The sequence below is a fragment of the Carcharodon carcharias genome, chromosome 5, assembly GCF_017639515.1.
Source record: "Carcharodon carcharias isolate sCarCar2 chromosome 5, sCarCar2.pri, whole genome shotgun sequence".
NCBI lineage: Eukaryota > Metazoa > Chordata > Chondrichthyes > Lamniformes > Lamnidae > Carcharodon > Carcharodon carcharias.
Window position 1 is genome coordinate 24,776,526 of NC_054471.1, and position 16,093 is coordinate 24,792,618.

Genomic DNA, 16,093 nt, shown 5'->3' on the forward strand with positions numbered 1-16,093 from the left:
CCCACCCACAAAACTGGTCACACAGCCCAAGGGTTGAATTAATCAACATTGGGAGTTTCCACTAATTGTGGCCATTTGTAGTCTCACAATAAGGTTTTAAAAATGAGGGCACTAATAGGCAAGTTTTAAAGTTTTTAAATACTTTTTCATTTGATTTACCAAGCAATTGGACACCACAAAGAACCATTTACTAGTTACAGTGGGGTATAAATGTTTTAAAGTCATTTCCAGTTACTTTTTGTCATGGTAATAGTTGATTGTGGTAGTGGATGGACTCCAGTATTAGATACTAAACAGTGAGGGGGTCACCTGGCCTGGGGATTGACGGTCAGATAACACATGCTGGAGGCTGTCTGAAAGACATTCAGCTACTGCAGGTCTGCTAGGAAAATGTGTTATCAATAAAGTTAGTTCAGCGACAGTGCCGACAGCCTGTCTGCATCATTGAAACAAAAAGCAATACATGGGCCTGACTTTCCCGGTTACCCGGGGGGGTCAGAGCGAGCGGGGGGTCAGAGCGGGCGGGGGGGTCAGAGCGGGTGGGGGGGTCAGAGCGGGTGGGGGGGGGTGTCAGAGTGGGCGGGGGTGGTCAGAGCGGATGGGGGGTGTCAGAGCGGGCGGGGGGGTCAGAGCGGGTGGGGGGGGTGTCAGAGCAGGCGGGGTGGTCAGAGCGGGTGGGGGGAGTGTCAGAGCGGGCGGGGGGGGTCGGAGCGGGTGGGGGGGGTCAGAACGGGTGGGGGGGGTCAGAGTGGGCGGGGGGGTCAGAGCGGGTGGGGGGGGTGTCAGAGCGGGCGGGGGGGGTCAGAGTGGGTGGGGGGGGTCAGAGTGGGCGGGGGTGTCAGAGCGGGCGGGGGGGGTCAGAGCGGGTGGGGGGGGTCAGAGTGGGCGGGGGTGTCAGAGCAGGCAGGGGGGTCAGAGTGGGCGGGGGTGTCAGAGTGGGCGGGGGTGTCAGAGCGGGCGGGGGGGGGTCAGAGCGGGTGGGGGGGGTCAGAGCGGGTGGGGGGGGGTCAGAGCGGGTGGGGGGGGTCAGAGTGGGCGGGGGTGTCAGAGCGGGCGGGGGGGGTCAGAGTGGGTGGGGGGGGGTCAGAGTGGGTGGGGGGGGGTCAGAGCGGGTGGGGGGGGTCAGAGTGGGCGGGGGTGTCAGAGCAGGCAGGGGGGTCAGAGTGGGCGGGGGTGTCAGAGCAGGCAGGGGGGTCAGAGTGGGCGGGGGGGGTCAGAGCGGGTGGGGGGGGTCAGAGTGGGTGGGGGGGGGTCAGAGTGGGCGGCGGTGTCAGAGCGGAAGGGGGGTCAGAGCAGTGGGGGGGGGGGGGGGGTCAGAGCGGGCGGGGACCTGGTCCACACCGGGCCTGCCCAGTGTATTTCTCCACTCCTGAGGATAGCAGGACTGTGGGGGCTGCGGTGGGCATGCACAGGCCGCCAGGTCTAATAGCCACCCTATAGCTGCCTGTTTAAATGAAGGCCTGGCAGCCTTTTCTAGGCTATTCACAATGGCATATGCAAGGCCACAGCAGAGGGCTTCTGATCAGCAGGCCAGGCCGGAGGGTAGGGCTGGGGGTCAGGCCAGGCCGGAGGGTAGGGCTGGAGGACAGGCCAGGCCGGAGGGTAGGGCTGGAGGACAGGCCAGGCCGGAGGGTAGGGCTGCGGGACAGGCCAGGCCGGAGGGTAAGGCAGGGGGACAGGCCAGGCCGGAGGGTAAGGCAGGGGGACAGGCCAGGCCGGAGGGTAAGGCAGGGGGACAGGCCAGGCCGGAGGGTAGGGCTGCGGGACAGGCCAGGCCGGAGGGTAGGGCTGCGGGACAGGCCAGGCCGGAGGGTAAGGCAGGGGGACAGGCCAGGCCGGAGGGTAAGGCAGGGGGACAGGCCAGGCCGGAGGGTAGGGCTGCGGGACAGGCCAGGCCGGAGGGTAAGGCAGGGGGACAGGCCAGGCCGGAGGGTAGGGCAGGGGGTCAGGCCAGGCCGGAGGGTAGGGCAGGGGGACAGGCCAGGCCGGAGGGTAGGGCAGGGGGACAGGCCAGGCCGGAGGGTAAGGCAGGGGGACAGGCCAGGCCGGAGGGTAGGGCTGGGGGACAGGCCAGGCCGGAGGGTAGGGCAGGGGGTCAGGCCAGGCCGGAGGGTAGGGCAGGGGGACAGGCCAGGCCGGAGGGTAGGGCAGGGGGACAGGCCAGGCCGGAGGGTAGGGCAGGGGGTCAGGCCAGGCCGGAGGGTAGGGCTGGGGGACAGGCCAGGCCGGAGGGTAGGGCTGGGGGACAGGCCAGGCCGGAGGGTATTAACAAGGTCCTTAGTTACTGTTGCTCACCTGGCAAATTTTGCACTTAGATGTTGAGTATCGAGCTGACAGCCCAGGCTTGTCCTGGTGATCCAGCTGTGTTGAGCTAACTGAAGGTTCATTGGATTAAAGCCTCCCGGGTGTCCCTGCCTCCCTGGAGTATGCCTGGGTCAGCATTTCCCTGTGCCTGCTCATCCTCGGACTCGCTGCTGGACTCGTCCTGTGCAGCCGCAGCCACTGTGTCGACGCCTTCATCGTCTACTGTGTCCCCTCTTTCCAGCGCAAGACTGTAGAGAGCGCAGCAAGCAACCACTATCACCGAGACACAATCTGGGGGGTACTGGAGTGCACCCCCTGAGCGGTCCAGGCTTCAGAAGCGCATCTTGAGAAGTCCGATGGCTCTCTCCACCACAGCCCTTGTGGTGCCCTGGCTCCTATTGCAGCGCTGCTCAGCTTCTGTTCTTGGATGGTGGAGAGGCATCATGAACCACCTTCTGAAGGGAAAGCCCTTGCCACCCAGCAGCCAACCATCCAGCCGAGCTGGAGCACTGAAGAGCCCCGGCACCTGGGAGTGTCTGAGGATGTAGGCGTCGTGGGAGCTGCCTGGGTACCTTGCACAGACTTGTAGAATCAGCATCCTGTGATCACACACTACCTGCACGTTCATGGAGTGGAAGCCCTTCCTGTTGACAAAGGCACCGGGCTCACCTGCTGGCACCTTGATGGCCACATGTGTGCAGTCTATAGCACCCTGGACATGGGGGGAGCCAGCAATGGCCACGAAGCCTCTGGCTCGCTGTGTCTGGCTTGCGTGGTCACAACGGGAGTCAATGAAGGTCAATGCCCGTCTGAACAGAGCGTCTGTAACCTGCTTGATACAAGTGTGTACAGCTGATTGGGAGACATCACAAAGATCACCCACTGAACCCTGGAAGGAGCCTGAGGCATAGAAGTGAAGGGCAACTGTGACCTACAGAGCTACTGGCAAGGGGTGTCCACCCACACAGCTAGGGGGGATCTCAGAGCCAATCATCTGACAGATATAGTTGACTGTCTCCCTTGACAATTGGAGCCTCCTTCACACTGCACCTCAGTCATATTGAGGTAGCTGCTTCGCCGCCTGTATACCCTGGCAGCAGGATAGTGGCATCTTCTGCAGTCCCTTCCACCTTGGACTACCTCTTGGCCCTGCGCCCCTTGTGCCTGTGCCTGGCCTCCCAAAGGTGGCTCCCCTGGTGGCCGAATGTGCACTCCTGGCCTCGTCCTCCTTCTAGCCCTCCCTTCCTCCTGCCTCCAGTGGAGAGTTCAGCTCTCATTCCCAGGCTAAGGGAAGGCTTCCTGAAACCTGCAGGCCCAGAAAAGATTCCTCACTGCAGAGTGCTGACCTGAAGGTTAAGAGTCCAGAAAAAGCAGCTGTATGTGTTCTGAAGTGCTGCAGATCACACAGGCAAGTTTGAAAAACTTTCACAAATAAATACTTGACTGTGCAGATTCATGACACCAGTCGGCCCTCTTATCCCACCCGTGGGTGAGGTTTATACAAATGTGTCCTGCCCACCTGCCCATTGAGCCATGCGCCCACCCGAAGATTGCTTGGGCGTTGAAAAATCAGCATCGATTGAACACTGGAGGGCTTTAAGTGGCCCTTTAATTAATGGTGGGCGCACATCAGACATCATCGCACACCCGCCCAGCCAAAAATCGCAATGGCACGCGGTGACATCGGGACGCTCGCCTGATGTCACCGCGCGTCGATTTAACGTGCAGAAGTGTGGGCCCCCACCCCCCCCCCACCCCCCGCCACCACCCCCACACGACAACAGGAAAACTCTGCCCGTGGTGTCAGAAGTAAACCAAACACAGCAATGAAGATCCTGAAACCACCAACAGAGCTGGGTTTGGAGGGAATTTCGGTGAAAACTGGAGGAGATTCCAGCGGTGATTGGACCTGTACCTCACAGTGACGGGCAGTGATTAATAAAAAAAGGCCCTCAGGCACATTCTTCCATCTTCCTTCATGTAGCAGGGGAAGCAGCCTTAAAGTCTGTAACACGTTCACACTTGAAAGTGATGAGAAACAAAATGACTTGAAAGAAAGAATGGAAAATTCCGAACCCCTAAGAAAAACATCCGGTATGAAAGATACCAATTTTTCACAATCATGCAAGGCAGTGACAACATTGGTCAGTAAGTCACTGAGCTGAGAAAACGAGCTAAGTCATGTGGATTTGGAGAGCTTGAAAAATCACTCATCCGGGATAAAATAATTTGCGGAAGCGCAAATGACTCTCTGAGAGAACGGCTTTTGAGAGAAGGTGATCTCACGCTGGAGAAAGCAATACTTTCTGCAGAGAGGCAGAGACAACAAAATGCCAGATTAAACAGCTGACAGAAGGCGATAATTTGCGCATGGTCAAGCAGTTAGATGCAGTTAAACTGAAACAGCCCCAGGAAAGAACCAATAGGCAGCCTGAAAGTAAAAAGAATAAAACTGCTATTAAAATATTTAAATGCAACCGATGCTGAACGGAACATTTACCACATAGTTGTCCAGCCTACGGAAAGCAGTGTAAGAACTGTGATAACCTAAATCACTTTGCTAAGCTGAATCAAAGGAAGTGTACACAACTGACACAGGCACTGAAACTAAACTTTTCATTGGTGCAGTAACAATAAATTCCAAAGAAGATGAATGGAAGGTTGATTTAAAAATTACCAACTTGATGGTGAATTTCAAGCTTGGCACAGGTGCACAAGAAAATGTCATTCCCCTATAAGTCTGTATCATAAGATAAGCAAAGAAAAACAGCTAACTAAAACAAAAGTGAAACTGTCCACTTACACGGGTGAAAAAATTGCTGTTGAAGGCAAGTGCACACTTAAAGTGAACTCCAAAAAACAGTCTCAAGCATTTCCATTCATAGTGGTGAAAACTAATGCGAACACCCATTCTTGGAATCAAAGCTTGTGAAAATCTGAAGCTAATCAAGGGAATAATGATTGTGACCACTGATGACATTCTGAGCGAGTATAACGATGTGTTCCAGGGGATTGGCTGTCTAAAAGGAGAACACACCATCAAGATTGACGAAACTGTGACACCCAAAATACACCTGCACAGGAAAATAGCAGTAATGCTGAGAGATCGACTGAAAACAGAGTTGGACAGAATGGAGAAACTTCACATCATCAAAAAAATTGAAGAACCGACAAAGTGGGTTAATCCAACTCTAATTGTTAAAAAAAACCAGGTGGGAATCTGCTAGTCTGTCTAGATCCCAGAGACCTAAACCAGGCAGTAGAAAGGGAGCATTACCAGCTGCACACAGCAGAAGAGAGAACGTGTAAACTAGCTGATCCTAAATACTATTCAGCCTTAGATGCGAGTTCAGGCTTCTGCCAGGCCAAGCTGGATAAACACAGCTCCTATCTCTGTAGCTGCAACACACCATACAGGCGATACAGGTTTTTATGCTTACCTTTTGGTATTAATTCAGCTCCAGAGATGTTCCACAGAACAGGGAAGCAGCTGTTTGAAGGGTTAGAGGGCATGGAAACCTATATCGACGATGTGCTGGTCTGGGGAGCCTCACAAGAAGAGCATGACCACAGACTGAGGCAGGTGCTGGCCGGAGCTGGAGAAAGGAACCTCAAGTTGAAGAAGGAAAAGCGCAAAATTGGTCTTCATGAAATCAAGTACTTGGGACATGTGCTAACAAGTGAGGGACTGAAGCTGGACCCGAGTAAAATCAAAGCAGTCGTGTACATGTCACCCCCGGAATGCAAGACAGACTTGGAGGGGTTTTTGGGAATGGTGAACTATCTTGGGAAATTCATTCCGAATATGTCAGACCTGACAGCATCTCTCAGAGAACTTCCACAAAATGATGTGGAATGGCACTGGGAACAAAGTCACCAGGAAGCTCTGACCAGTGTGAAGAGAACACCGACCCAGGCACCAGTGTTAAAGTGTTATGATGTCAGTCAAGCCGGTCAAGATCTCTGTGGACGCTTCAAAGACTGGCCTGGGAGTTGACCTCTTGCAAAATGATGGCCCAGTGGCATATGCTGAAACACAGCAGCGGCATGCTGAAATAGAGAAAGAAATGCTGGCAATTGTGTTTGGCCTAGAACGCATCCATCAGTTTGTCTATGGCAAGGGTGTGGAGGTAGAGTCTGGTCATAAGCCTTTGGAAACTATACTTAAAAATCCCCTGAACTGTGCACCACCAAGAATCCAAAGGTTACTAATGCGTCTACAGAAGCCCCAGGTCAGAGTTAAATACAAACCGGGTAAGGAAATGTACATCGCACATATTCTGTCATGTGTATAGCTACCCATCACGGAGGGAGAGGATAAAGAAACAGAAGCACAGGTTCACACGCTGACAAAGAACTTACCTGTGGCTGTAACCAAACTGGACAAGATCAGGGAAGCAACCAAGAATGATGCTACCCTGAGAAAACTGCAGCAGGTTGTGCAAACTGGCCGGCCCACACATCGGAGCGGAGCCCCTTCTGCTGTACAAGAGAACTGGAACTTTTGTGAGGAATTTCATGTAGCAGAAGGAATAATTTTCAAGGGAGAAAAGATCATAATTCCTGCAACACTGAGGAAAAAAACGCCGCAGCATGTACACGAAGGTCACCTTGGCATAGAAACATGCAGGAGAAGAGCTCGAGATGTAATGTATTGGCCTGGAATGGGAGCACAAGTCAGCGAAATGGTGAGTGTGTGTGCAGTGTGCCAAAAGTACAGTAAATCACAACAAAAAGGACCACTTCAACCACACAGTGTTCCATAGAGGCCCTGGCAGAAAAGTGGAGAGGACTTGTTCACACTTGACAACAGTGAGTTCCTACTAGCAGTAGATTATTACTCAAAGTTTTTTGAGTCTGTGCTGCTGAGAAATGATAGTAAGAGCATCGCTGTAATAAATCATTTAAAATCAATGTTTGCTCGCTATGGCATAAATACTAAATACATTGGAAGGTAGCTAAACACCTAAATAAAGGAGAGCTAAATACATTGGGACCTACACATGGGTTTAGGTAGAGGCTGAAATATTGTAAACAAAATTAATTTTAAAAAGTGGAGCTTTTTATCATAATGGGGAATTTTGACATTCTACAAATACAAAATTATCTTATCAGGGCCAGTGAGACTGTTCAGCAGTAATTCTGAACGAAGTACACTGTTAACAAGCCAGTTATACCTCATACAACAGATGCAAGGGATCTTCCTCAGAGGGATTAACAGTGTAAAATGGCAAGTTCTCACCAGGTCAATGATTTCTAATGTGGTTGGCTCTTAAATGCCCTCTGAACAAGGGCAGTTAGGGATGGGAAATAAATGCTGGCCTAGCCAGTGACGTCTACATGTCATGAATGAATAAAAATAAAAGTTGATTACAGAACATAATGCAATAGAGCAAAGTGTAGAATCACAGATTGCAGCTTACAGATATGTGCGTACTCCGGAAGTTGCTGACAGTTTACTGTCGTCACTCCCACATAATCAGGGTCTACAGGCAAGGTCATAATTATTTCTGTCTGAACCACCAAGTGGAGCAGTGGGGGACAGCGGACAGCATCATTGCAAGGGAGAAGAAAAAATATTGGGCGGAATCATCCCAGATTTGTGGTAGCGGGTAGGGAAAATGATGTTTTACCCGTCAGCTGAGATGGTGGGTTTTCACACCGCATCTTCCCAAACCTGCCACACTATTTATCCATTCCCGGGAAACACGCTGTTTCCATGGCGGGCAGGCTCCGATTCACCCGCCACGCCATCAGCCCGCTGCTTCATCGCGCCCGGCGCCATATTTAAAGTCCAGCCGCGTGCCCACATCTCAGCGCTTCCAGCTCAGGGCTACTGCAGGGGAGATGTCCACAAAAGGCAAAAAGACCACGGCCCCCAGTTTAATGACGCGTCACTGGAACGCCCTTTGGACACCGTGGAGTCCCACCTCGATGTCCTCTACCCCCGCCCTGGCCACAGGATGGACAGCGGCATGACCAACCCAGCTTGGGAAGCAGTGGTCAGTAGTGGTCAGCGCCAATGCCCTGCAAAAGAGGACAGCCATCCAGTGCCACTACAGGATGAATGGTCTCATCCATTCCGCCAGGCTAATTCACTCTTCCCATTCTCAACTCACACACTCACACCCATCACACATCCACAGGGATCTCACACCTCAGGAGAAAATACCACTAACTCTCACACACACCCTCACATCACCATCAGGCTCATACCCTCTGGAGTTCACGTCCTCATCCTGTCCATGGCTCCATTCACCACACAAACATTCCAAGCGGTGCCATGTGACCTGTTCACACTCTCTCCATCTGTTTCCATGCAGGAGAAGCTGGCTGACAGCAGCAGGGAGAGGTCCCGGACCAGGGGGTGGAATGGCCCACACTAGGTCCATCCCCCTCACATTGAGGAGTGTGCCATCGCGCTGACTGGTGAGGGTATGGACCCTGCCTGCGGTGATGGTGGGGTTGGCGGCGAACACCCACATGAGGATCCTGCACCCCATCATCCCTCTCTCAACGCAACTATGAATGCTCTCTCTCCTACTTTTGACCATGCTCCATACATTACATACCTCTACATTGGTTCGCAGGGAGCTCTGCCAAGTGACCTATACCCTCAGCCAGCCAGTCCCTCAGCTCCATCCAGATCCTCACCTCCAGCCAAGAGGACACCTCCTCCATTGAAGAGCTGGAAATAAGCAGCCTGAAAGACCCATCACCGCAGAGGGAGCAGCCGGCCCACGAGTGACGCTGGAGGGAAAAGTGTGTGTGTGGCAGGGCCTTTTGGAGCCTCGCGCAAGCAAACTCACACGCACGCGGATCCTTCACGTTTCACGCTCATCTCAATGTCCTGAGCAATGCTGCCTGCTGGGGTTCGCTTTCAGTTGTTTATCTGAGCTGACCTGCATCCCTGCCCACCCACTGATCTCACTCCCGTGCAGCACCTGATCTCGCCCACCATGATTCTCGTTTCACTTGCGATTTGGACAGCACGGTGCTAATTGGGTTTTACTTTTGCTCCCCTGTCTTTTACCCTCCCCCAGTCAGCCATTTCCTGTCCCCCATCACAGTTGACCCCCCCCCCCCCCCCCCCCCCAGCATCACTTTCTCCTCTGTGACCTACCAGCCACCACCCTTTTCCTTTGGGAATGTCCAGGTGAATGTGCATGTTCCCTTCCTTCCTGAAAATCCCATCCCCATCCATATTCACCTCCCCGACCTCCTCCTTCCCACTCCCAGGGTTCATGTCTGCCTCTAGGTTCCTACCAACTACCCTCGCCGTCGCTTCTATTGCTCTCACCCTCCCATCCTCCGGACTCACTCTGACCACGGCCATTTTCACCCTTCGTCCATACCACGCCCACTCCCAGTTCACTCCCCAGGAGGCAGGCATGGACCCATCCAACCCCTCCTGTGCACACTCGCCTGCAGACCTTTCCCTCCTCACCCCGTCCCCCCTAGAACCCCTTCCCCCCCACCCCAGAACCCCTTCCACCCCCAGTCCTCCCACCACCCCCCCTCCCAACTTAGTCCCTCCCCCTTCCTAAGTGCTTCCTCCACCCTTACCTCTTCAGCCATACTTAGTCCCTCCCCCCTCCCGACTCCTTCCTCCAGCCTTACCTTCTCCTCCAGCCTCACTTCTTCCTCCAGACTTACTCCTACTCCCTTCATGACTCCTTCCTCTACTCTTACTTCTTCCTCAACACTTACTCCTCTCCCCTCTCCACGGCTCTTCCTCCCCCCGGTTGCCCTCCCCTCTCTGCACCCTTTCCTCCCCCCTCTCCTTCCCATTTCTGCACTCTTTCCCATGCACATTCCACCCCCCCTTACACCTACCTCTCCATTTGTGGTCTTCTCCCCCCTTACCCCCTCCTCCCTCCGTTCTCCCTTCCCCCCAACCTTCCCCTGACACCTTCATACCCCCACCAACCTCACCCCCGACACCTTCATTCCCCCCACCAACCTCACACCCGACACCTTCATTCCCCCCTCCGACCTCATCCCATCCTGACACCTTCATTCCCCCACCAGCCTCACCCCCGACACCTTCATTCCCCCCAATCTCATCCCGTCCTGACACCTTCATTCCCCCCACCAACCTTACCCCATCCTGACACCTTCATTCCCCCACCAACCTCAGCCCCGACACCTTCATTCCCCATCCTAACCTCACCCCATCCTGATACCTTCATTCCCCCACCAACCTCACCCCGACACCTTCATTCCCCCCAATCTCACCCCATCCTGACACCTTCATTCCCCCCCTCCCAACCTCACCCCATCCTGACACCTTCATTCCCCCTCCGAACCTCACCCCATCCTGACACCTTCATTCCCCCCCAATCTCACCCCATCCTGACACCTTCATTCCCCCCCACCAATCTCACCCCATCCTGACACCTTCATTCCCCCCACCAACCTCACCCCATCCTGACACCTTCATTCCCCCCCTCCCAACCTCACCCCATCCTGACACCTTCATTCCCCCTCCCGACCTCACCCCATCCTGACACCTTCATTCCCCCTCCCGACCTCACCCCATCCTGACACCTTCATTCCCCCTCCCAATCTCACCCCATCCTGACACCTTCATACCCCCCTCCCAACCTCACCCCATCCTGACACCTTCATACCCCCCTCCCAATCTCACCCCATCCTGACACCTTCATTCCCCCTCTCAACCTCACCCCATCCTGACACCTTCATTCCCCCTCTCAACCTCACCACATCCTGACACTTTCATTCCCCCTCCCAACCTCACCCCATCCTGACACCTTCATTCTGCCTCACAACCTCACCCCATCCTGACACCTTCATTCCCCCTCTCAACCTCACCCCATCCAGACACCTTCATACCCCCTCCCAACCTCACCCCATCCAGACACCTTCATACCCCCTCTCAACCTCACCCCCGACACCTTCATTCCCCCCTCCGACCTCACCCCATCCTGACACCTTCATTCCCCCCACCCAACCTCACCCCATCCTGACACCTTCATTCCCCCTCCCAACCTCACCCCATCCTGACACCTTCATTCTGCCTCCCAACCTCACCCCATCCTGACACCTTCATACCCCCCTCCCAATCTCACCCCATCCTGACACCTTCATTCCCCCTCCCAACCTCACCCCATCCAGACACCTTCATACCCCCTCTCAACCTCACCCCCGACACCTTCATTCCCCCCTCCGACCTCACCCCATCCTGACACCTTCATTCCCCCCACCCAACCTCACCCCATCCTGACACCTTCATTCCCCCTCCCAACCTCACCCCATCCTGACACCTTCATTCCCCCCCCAACCTCACCCCATCCTGACACCTTCATTTCCCCCCAACCTCACCCCATCCTGACACCTTCATTCCCCCTCCCAACCTCACCCCATCCTGACACCTTCATTCCCCCTCCCAACCTCACCCCATCCTGACACCTTCATTCCCCCCCCAACCTCACCCCATCCTGACACCTTCATTTCCCCCCAACCTCACCCCATCCTGACACCTTCATTCCCCCTCCCAACCTCACCCCATCCTGACACCTTCATCCCCCCTCCCAACCTCACCCCATCCAGACACCTTCATTCCCCCCCTCCCAACCTCACTCCCGACACCTCTTCCTCTCCCAGCAGACCCTAGCCTCTTCCTCCCCCACCCCCTGGACCATCATCCATTGTGGGCATCAGCGGTGACTTTCCAACTTCCATGAGCTGCTTCGCGGCAAAGCCACGTCCATGAGAATCCACCCAGTTTGTCATAGACATCCCTCCAGGATCCCTTCACTGTTGGGCTCCAGCACTGTCTGCTCCTTGGACGTCCACAACGTGAGTAAGGCCCTGATGGGTAAATCCCGACTTCTGCACATCACACTTGTCAAGGAGTGTTCTACACGGGCGTGTTTTCCCGCCGATGTGGGCGGGTGATCCAGCGGGAGGGGACAATTCCAGTGGGCAGGCCTAATAATGAAATCTGATGTATTACAATGAGGTTCCTGATGTCTGCCGGCAGGAAACACAGCCCGACATTGGTGGGCTGAGCCGACGATCACGAACTGGTTTCACGCCAACGTGAAACCGATTACGCCGCATTGCCCACACATGCCACTGAACATGCCCGACGCCAGCAGGCATGTAAAATACCGACCATTGAATTTTAGACACATAACATTGCTGTATTACATAACTAACAGCAGAATAGGGTGAGATTCAAATTGAATACTTCTGTAAAATTATATTTTATACATTGAATAGCTGAATGTGATTTTTAATTCAGTTGAAGAATTTGGTACGAATTATTAAATTTGTAAAGTGCGTTCATTGTCCTCACACTGCTTTCCTTTTTCTTTTATTTTAGAGGAGGCAGTAGCGTAGTGGTATTGTCGCTAGGCTGGTATTCTAGTGATAAAAACAAAAAACCGCGGATGCTGGAAATCCAAAACAAAAACAGAATTACCTGGAAAAACTCAGCAGGTCTGGCAGCATCGGCGGAAAAGAAAAGAGTTGACGTTTCGAGTCCTCATGTTCTGTTGAAGGGTCATGAGGACTCAAAACGTCAACTTTGCTCTTCTCCGCCGATGCTGCCAGACCTGCTGAGTTTTTCCAGGTAATTCTGTTTTTGTTTTGGTATTCTAGTGACCCAGGGTAATGCTCTCAGGACCCAGGTTTGAATCCTACCACGGCAGATGGTAAAATTCAAATTCAATAAAAACCTGGAATTAAAAGTCTGATGATGACCATGAAACCATTGTTGTAAAAACCCATCTGGTTCACAAATGCCCTTTAGGGAAGGAAACCTGCCATCCTCACCTGGTCTGGCCTACATGTGATTCCAGGCCCACAGCTATGTGGTTGGCTCTTAAATGTCCCCTGAACAAGGACAGTTAGGGGTGGGAAGTAAATGCTGGCCTAGCCAGTGATGCCCACATCCTGTGACCAAAAAAAAGATTTACATGCAGCACAGAGTGATCATCATACAATCTATCGCTGTGGTTCCTTTAGTTCTTTACAGTGTCACCTCCTCATTCTAGTAGTAGTAGTGTAAAGAAACTTGTACCAGAGGCCTTGCCACCAATGGAGGTGGATACAGACAGTTGTCGTATGAAGAAACAAACAAGCCATTGCTAAAAAGAAACTAAATAAATCTGCAGCAACTGGAAAAAAGTTTTTTTTTAATTTCTGGATTATAGGATTAGTATTTATCCTTTCCCTTAATACAAGTTTTGAGAACAGGAAACATTGAGACATCTGATCTTTTTGATCCTGTTACAAAGCTGTGCTTATTTCAAATGACTTTTAATCCATTGGCTGGTAACCTGGAACTTTTAAGAACAGGCTTTATAAAATAACAGGTTAAAAAGAGTGACTGGGAATCACCAAAACCTGGCTGCCCCTACTCGCATCATTTAGCATTTCACTTAATTGGGATGGAGACATTAAGTACCTACATTAGGCACCAGAGACAATAAACCCCGAAGGAATATGAAAGGCCCTATCTCCTGTGCAATTAACAAGGCATTAAGACAAGCACCTGAGATTCAACTGTCGGAGATGGGACATTAAATCTAATCACTTGGGCCACGAGACAATGTCTAAGGTAACTTTGCAGACATGAGCTAATCAAGCTACCTTTTGGAATACATGAACAACAGCTGTATTTGCCCCTCTGCCAGTGGAGAGAGCAAGTCACAGAACTAGCTTTTTGCAGAGAGTTGATACTGAGAATGCTAATGAACTGAGGATAAAGGCTGAAGCTGTTGAGTCTTACTCTCTCTCTCTCTCTCCACCCTTCCTGGTAATCTTTGTGCCCTGTTTGCTGATTGAGGCCAACCAGAGGCATATCTACTGCAAACAGAGACCTTTTAAAACAGAAATTCTTCTCAATGCCATTGTCTCCAGAGGAACAACCAAATTAACTGCAACTTCTAATTGAAACAACAGGACCACTGAAGGAGCATTTGACCAAGAATCACCAAGCCACTGACCATATATTCTTTTTACTTCTAGACTCTAAATTGATCCACACACCACCCTCACGCTGTAATCTGTATTTTGAGTGTGTGTGTGTGAAAAATGATGCGTGCTTGATTGACACAGATCGGTGGAAGTGCAATAAAACTGGGGCATTAGTGAGGCCACACCTTGAATACTGTGTGCAGTTTTGGTCTCCTTATTTAAGGAAGGGTGTGAATGCATTGGAGGTGGTTCAAAGGAGGTTTACTAGATTGATACCTGGAATAAGTGGGTTGTCTTATGAGGAAAGATTGAACAGGCTGGGCTTGTTTAGAAGTGGGGTTTAGAAGAGTGAGGGATGATTTGTTTGAAGTATACAGGATTGTGAATGGTCTCGACAAGGTGGACATCGAAAGGATGTTTCCTCTTGTGGGTGAGTCCAGAACTAGGGGGCACTGATTTAAAATTAGGGATTGCCCTTTTAGGACAGAGATGAGGAGAATTTTTTTCTCACTGAGGGTTGTGCACCTTTGGAACTCTCTGCCTCAGAAAGCGGTGGAGGCTGGGTCATTGAATATTTTTAAGGGGGAGGGAATAGACTCTTCTTTGGGAAAATGTTGGAGTCTATTATAAAGGATGGAATAGCAGAGCATTCAAAAATGCATAATATAATTGAGCAGAGTCAGCATAACTTCATGAAGGGGAAATTTTGCCTAACAAATTTATTAGATTTTTTGAGGAGGTAACAAGTAGGATGGATAAAGGGGAACCAATAGATGTGATATATTTGGATTTCCAAAAGGCATTTGATAAGGTACCGCACATAAGGCTACTTAATAAGATAAGAGCCCATGGTGTTAAGGGTAGTATATTAGCATGGATAGAGGACTGGCTAACTAATAGAAGACAGAGAGTTGGGATAAGTGAGCATTTTCAGGATGGCAACCTGTAACTAGTGGAGTACCACAGGGATCAGTACTGGAGCCACAATTATTTACAATATATGTTAAAGACTTGGATGAGGGAAATGAATGAACTATCGCCAAGTTTGCGGATGACACAAAAATAAGTGGGATGGTAAGTGATGAGGATGACACAAAGAGTCTACAGAGGGATATAGACAGGTTAAGTGAGCGGACAAAATCTTGGCAGTTGGAATATAATGTGTGAAAATGCGAGGTTATGCACTTTAGCAAGAAGAATAGAAGAGCTGAATATTATTTAAGCAGAGAAAGGCTGCAGAAAGCTGCAGCACAGAGGGATTTGGGAGTCCTTGCGCATGAATCTCAAATAGCTAACATACAAGTTCAGCAGGTAATACGGAAGGCAAATGGAATGTTGGCCCTAATTTCAAAGGGAATGGAGTATAAAAATAGGGAAGTCTTGCTAAAACTATACAAGGCACTAGTTAGACTATATCTAGAATACTGTGAACAGTTTTGGTCCCCTTATCGAAGGACAGATATACTGGCATTGGAGGCAGTCCAGAGAAGGTTCACTAGGTTGCTCCCGGGGATGGAGGGATTTTCTTATGAGGAGAGGTTGAGTAGGTTGGGCCTGTACTCATTGGAGTTTAGAAGAATGAGAGGCAACCCTATTGAAACATATAAGATTCTTAGGGTCCTTGACAGGGTAGATGCTGAGAGGTTGTTTCCCCTTGTGGGAGAGTCTAGGACTAGAGGGTATAATCTCAGAGTAAGGGGGCACCCATTTAAAACAGAGATGATGAGAAATTTCTTCTCTCAGGGGGTAGTCAATCTGTGGAATTCTTTACCTCGGAGGGCTGTAGAGACTGGGTCATTAAGTATATTCAAGGCTGAGATAGACAGATTTATAATCAGTA